General features: G+C 40.0%; 1 protein-coding gene across 1 annotated transcript in view; it reads right to left on the reverse strand.

Moving 5' to 3' along the window:
- Nucleotides 1-6,000, reverse strand: part of MARK3 (MAP/microtubule affinity-regulating kinase 3) — a 116,045-nt gene that overhangs the window by 109,084 nt on the left and 961 nt on the right. The window lies entirely within an intron of this gene.

Raw genomic sequence — 6,000 nt, forward strand, 5'->3', positions numbered from 1 at the left:
TGGTGCTGGAGAAGACTCCTGAAAGTCCCTTGGGCAGCAAGAATATCAAACCAGTCAATCTTAAGTGAGATCAACCCTAAATATTCACTGGAAGGACTAATGCTGAACCTGAAGCTCCAGTATTTTTGTCATCTTATGTAAATAGACGACTCACTGGAAAAGTCCCTGATGCTGGGGAAAATTGAGGGCAGAAGGAGAAGAGGGCGTCAAAGGATAAGAAGGCTGGATGGCTTCACCAATACAACGAACATGAACTTGGGCAAACTCTGGGAGATGGTGAGGGATAGGGAGGCCTGGTGTGCTCAGACCATGGAGTCACAAAGACTCAAAGACATGACTAGGCGAATGAACAATACAAGTCCCACAATATTTAACCTCCACTCCCAAGCAACTGCCTATTAGTGAGAAATACAAACAAAACATCTTAAGCTTTGTTCAAGCTTCAGCTGTGAACACCAAGACCCCAGGTAACCCAGATACAATAAGGTAGAAACAATGCCTTATCTAGTCTACACAACACTGTGTAAGACTAACCAACCATCGCCAAGCAGCTCAGGTGACCTAAGGGCAGTGCTAAAGAATCTAGTTTGAAGAAAAAGTTAGACTCGCCTCAAAAGTCATTTTCTTCCAGTGCCGCCAGCTGCCCTCTCAATGACTGTACAGGCAGGTGCGTGTGGGTCAGCACAGACCCTTTGTGACTACTTGTAGACCAATTCCAAGCACATTCTTTAAATTCCTGTGTAAGACAACACTAAAGTTGGGAGATTCCCAAGGAAGAGATCTGTTTTTTCATTATTTTGAAAGTTTAAAATGGATGGGAGACAAGTGAATTTATACTTTTATCTTCCCAGTGGTGATCAGAAATAGCTATACTCCTTGACTCTTACTTTCAGCTTGAAAACAAATTCCAGGGATAATATCTATCCATGTTTTAGAATCCAGAGCAATCCTCTTTGAAATTAAAGGTAACACGTACTATTAATTCACATTAAACTGTGTATGAATCTCTTAAAACTAATTACAATACAAACAATCATGCACTACACAATCAAAGGGGCGTCCCAGATGGAGCAGTGGTAAAGAACCCACCTGCCACTGCAGGAGACACAGGAGATGGGGGTTCTATCCCTGGGTCAGGAAGAGCCCCTGGAGTAGGAAATGGCAACCCACTCCAGTGTTCTTGCCTGGAGAATTCCACAGAGGAGCCTGGAAGACTCCACGCCCATGGGGTTGCAAAGCAGTCAGACACAACCAAGCCTACATACACATACATACACACACACACACACACACACACACACATACACACACACACGATCTAAACGAAAAATATTCTACTCATTGAAAATTTCCACCTTCACCTAATTTACATAAAAAAAGAAATGAAAACAACTCTCAAATTGAATAAGATCTTTTCCCAAACACTTTGACCCAATAAAAAATATTAATTCTTCAGAAAGCAACCTTTTTTTTTAAGGCCCAAACAGCTTGATTCAAAAGACAGTTGTGCTTAGAAGTTAAGCAGATTAAATGAAACCACACTACATGTTTTAAATTAAATACTATATAAAGTACTTAGTACTGTTGCCTGACACATAGTAACCAACAACCAGTAACTATTTTTATTCTCGATAACCTCACTTTCAACAAAGAACCGATTTTAAAACTCAAGGAACCTGAAAATGTTATTGAAACCACCGAAATCTCTTCTTTAGTCACAATACAATCTAAAGGAACATAATTTAGTCAGCAAGCCTTCACTGAATACTAACACAGCAATTCTTTAAAGTGTGATCCCTAGATCTGAAGCATTAACATCATCTGGTAGAACTTGTTAGAAATGCAAACTCTAGGACCCCAAAGCTAGAATCAAGGTCTGGGGGTGAAGCCCAGCCATCAGAGCTTCCATAAGCTCTCCAGGCGGTGTGTGCTCCAGTTTGAGAGTTAGCAGGCTAGTTTCACAGAGCTCGGGGTGCTGTGTTCTGCAGGGACTGGGAGCCCAAAGGCAGAGGAGTGATAATAGTTCCTGGGTAAATCCTCCATGGAGCCTAGAGCAGTGCCACACACAAAGTAGGCACTCAGGTCTGAGCAGGTAATAGTCAAACAGCAGGTGGCTAGCTAGACAATAACAACATCAGTTTATTATTTCACAGAGATAAGAAATTCTGATGACTGTTTGCATTAACAAATAATGCACTAAGTCAGGACACAACGTGCACACACCCGGAGCTGTTTAACTGGCAAAGTACTCCAGGGCCTCTGGTACTCTGGCAAGTAACCCAGGCTTGCTTACGAAGTGTCATATGCTTTGAAATGTAAGTGGAAAATACATTTCAAATTTACCAGTACACAATTTGTTCATGACCTCTATGCAAGTCAACTGTGGAACATAAACTAAAATGCAAACTTTTTGCTGCCTTTAAAAAAAAGCATCTTGTTTCACATATTAGCCATCTATAATATGTGGACCCAATATAGATTCTAATTTAAACAAACTGTTTAAAAAAAAAAAGACAACTGAGGAAACTTGAACACTGCTAACTAGATATTTGATATTAAAAAATTATGACAGAGGATTAAGATTACATTTTTAAAGAAGCTTTATCTCTTCTAAAAGCTTTAGAAATGAAATGATATGTTCTGAGCTTGATTCTTAGGGACAGAACATATAAAATTAGTCTGGTCACTGAGCTGCTGAGTACATAGGAATGGGGGGGCTAACTATATACCAGGGTTGAGAACTCTGGCTCTATTGCCATTTTGGCTATTTCTTTGTTGAGGGGGTAGGGGGCACTGTGCTATGTATTGTAAAATGCTTAGGTGCATTCCTGGTCAGGAGCAACCCTCTTCCCTGTGACAACCAAAACCAACACTGTCCAATGTCCACTGGGGGTCAAACTTGTCCCCACTTGAGAACCACTGATAAATACCTATTAAATTCTATTTGCTTTCCATAGAAAAATATTTTTTAAAGTCTACTTTTAATTATACTCTATGTATTGGTACAACTGCATCTCCCTAGCTGAATAATTACTACATAAAATTTAGAGAAACAGCCTGATACACAAAAAAGCAGAGAGGGCTGGGATGGAGATCTGAGGCCTAGTAGATGCTCTGCTGCTAAAGTCAATAGTTGCAAGCAGGTCCTGTCACCTTTTTGAGCCTCAACATCTTCATTAGGTCCAACTGTTTGACTAGTCCTTTTGAGTTTTTTGTTTGTTTGTTTTATCCTTTTAAGTTTTAAAAGGTAACAGTCTATCAGCTAAAGGTGGATATTCAAATCTGGAAATCAAATAAATGAAAATAGAGTCGTGTACCAGCATGAAGAGAATTTTCTTTTTGCAAATTATCTGCCTTTTATTATTCTTGACCTATAAGCAACATTCTTTACACAATTTATATATAATTATTTAAAATTTAAATAAGATTCCTGGGGTAAGCAAAAATGGAATCTTTTTACAAAATATAAAGACAAAGCTAATTGTCATATCAGCCAAAACTGTCCATCAACTGGTGAACGGATTAAAAAAAAAAAAGTTACACACCCAAACAATGAACTACTTACTACTCAGCAATAAAAAGCAATGAACTACTGATACACACACACACACACATAAATCTCAAAAATGTTATGCCAAATTAAAGATGCTAGACACAAGACTATATGCTCTTTGATGCCATTCAAGTAACTTTTAGAAAAGGAGAAACTACAGAGACAGGTAACAGATCCATAGTTGCCAACGGCTGGGGGAAGGGAAAGGGAATTGTAAAGAAACACAGGGCACCTTTTCGGGCAATGGCAACGTTCTCTAACCGTGACACTGATTACATAACTATACATTTGTCAAAACTCATCAAACTGCACACTTGGGAAGAGTGAATGTTCTATCTCAACACACACAACTTAAAAGAGCTGCCCATCAGACTGAGAACTCCCATTCATTCTTGAACCCTCATCATTCAATTGGCAAGAAGTCTAACACTCAGTTCAGTAGTATCAGGTAAATAATATTGTATATGCCAGACAAACACCACACAAGGTATCACACTGTGAAAAATATACAACTACTTTCAGAACATGTCAATACCAGAGTTAAAAAGACAGCATGGTGCAATAATGAAATGATGTGCTACAAACCTCTATTTCACCACTGTCAGAAATTCAATTTAAATACATTCCAAGAGAATAAAGGCACACTCCATACCCCACATTTTTTTTAAACTTAGTAATTTCTAATGACACACAAAAAGATTACACCATAATTCAACAAATTCAACAGAGAACCAGTAAAGACCCATTTGGTGTAAACCCTTCATTATCACAAATCTGCTATCATTGTTTCTGATTATAGTTTACTTAGAAACTATGGAGCTACTGGGACTTCCCTAGTGGTCCAGTGGTTAACACTGCACATCCACTGCAGGGGGCCCAGGTTCCATGCCTGGTGAAGGAACTAAGATCCCACATGCCAGGCAGTGCAGTCAAAAAATAGAAAAATAATAGTAGTAACAAAATAGGAAGTATGGACCTCCTGCTCTGGTTCAATGTAAGACTGTGCTTCTCTGAGTGAAAGTCAATGATGTAAGTTAACTCACATTTTTGTTTGCTCCACTCTACACAAAGAACAAGAAAACAATGAAGAATTAGGTTCTATGAGAAAATGAACTCACCAATTCACCTTGTCTAGATTTTCTATTACTTTTTATGTAATTTTCTAATCCACGTCATGAAAAGGTACATATATCACTGTGCTACTGATTTACAAGGTTAAAGAACATTAAATATCATCCATTAATATACCAAAAGGATGCTTTAAGCCAAGATTTACATAAACAAATTAAATCACCTAATAGTTATCCAGCAAATAAGTGGCATTTTGAAGATTAAAATGAAGGTATTTGATACCACTACGTCACAAGGTTTCAGGACGTTATTGAAAGCATGATAACAGGCAGAGCAAGGAAGCTTTTCCTAAGTGACAGCATTTTCTTGCCAGGAATTACCTCATAACACTTATAATAAAAGGCCAGTGAAGTTTCATTACAAGTTATTTTCCAGATTTTTTTTTTAACTTTTTATTTTGTATTGGGGTATAGCCGATTAGCAACGCTGTAAGTTTCAGGTGAGAGGGACTCGGTCGTATCTATACGTGTATCCGTTCTCCCCCAAACTCCCCTCCCATTTAGGCCCCCCACAACACTGAATAGTTTCATGCGCTACATATCAGGTCCTTGCTGGTTATCCACAGAGCAGAGTGTACATGTCCATCCCTCCCTCCCCACCCCCAACCTAGATGTTTTTGTTTTTAACAGACGATAACTCACAGCTAGACTGAACAGTCCCGAAGCCAGAGCTAGAAAAGAGTTCCAATCGCACTGGGACAGAAGCAACATCGCTCCAATGGAATTTTTACTACAAGTTGTCAGTCACTAAAACTGCTGTTCCTTGCCTTTTTAAAAAGTTCACACGAACAAGTGCCAAGGTTCCTTTTACAGAATCATAGAATGTGAGTGCCAGGATGGACCAGAGAGCTCATCTAAGCCAAGTTCTTTTCAGGAAGGAGAAGAGCTAAGCCCAGAGTGGGTGACCCTCGGCTAGGCACTGCGAGGCAGGCAGCCTGACTATACACACCTTCCTTTGAAAGGTGCTCAACCAACTCTCAACCAACTCCTTCAAAACAGCCGTCTGGAAACGCGGCTGCTCCTCGGTAAGTCTAAACTCTCTCCAAGAACTTCTGAATAGCTCTGGAGTTCCACCTAAGGGGGCCGAAAAGATCCCTCAGAGGGGGCTTACTTCTAGTGACTGTCACTAAACTCAGCTGCAGACGATTTACAGAACGAGGCAAAAAGGACAGTCCACTTGGTCCAATCAAGTACGTTGAGTCAACACCACGAACCAGTTTCTAGCCCGAGAGCCTCTCAAGAGCCGCCTACTTCATCTGAAAGAGTCCAGTAGCGGAGACCCGACACCCGCTCCGAGCGCCCACTCCGCTGCCACCG

This window comes from Bison bison, unplaced genomic scaffold, assembly GCF_000754665.1.
Source record: "Bison bison bison isolate TAMUID 2011002044 unplaced genomic scaffold, Bison_UMD1.0 scf7180017864302, whole genome shotgun sequence".
Taxonomy (NCBI): domain Eukaryota; kingdom Metazoa; phylum Chordata; class Mammalia; order Artiodactyla; family Bovidae; genus Bison; species Bison bison.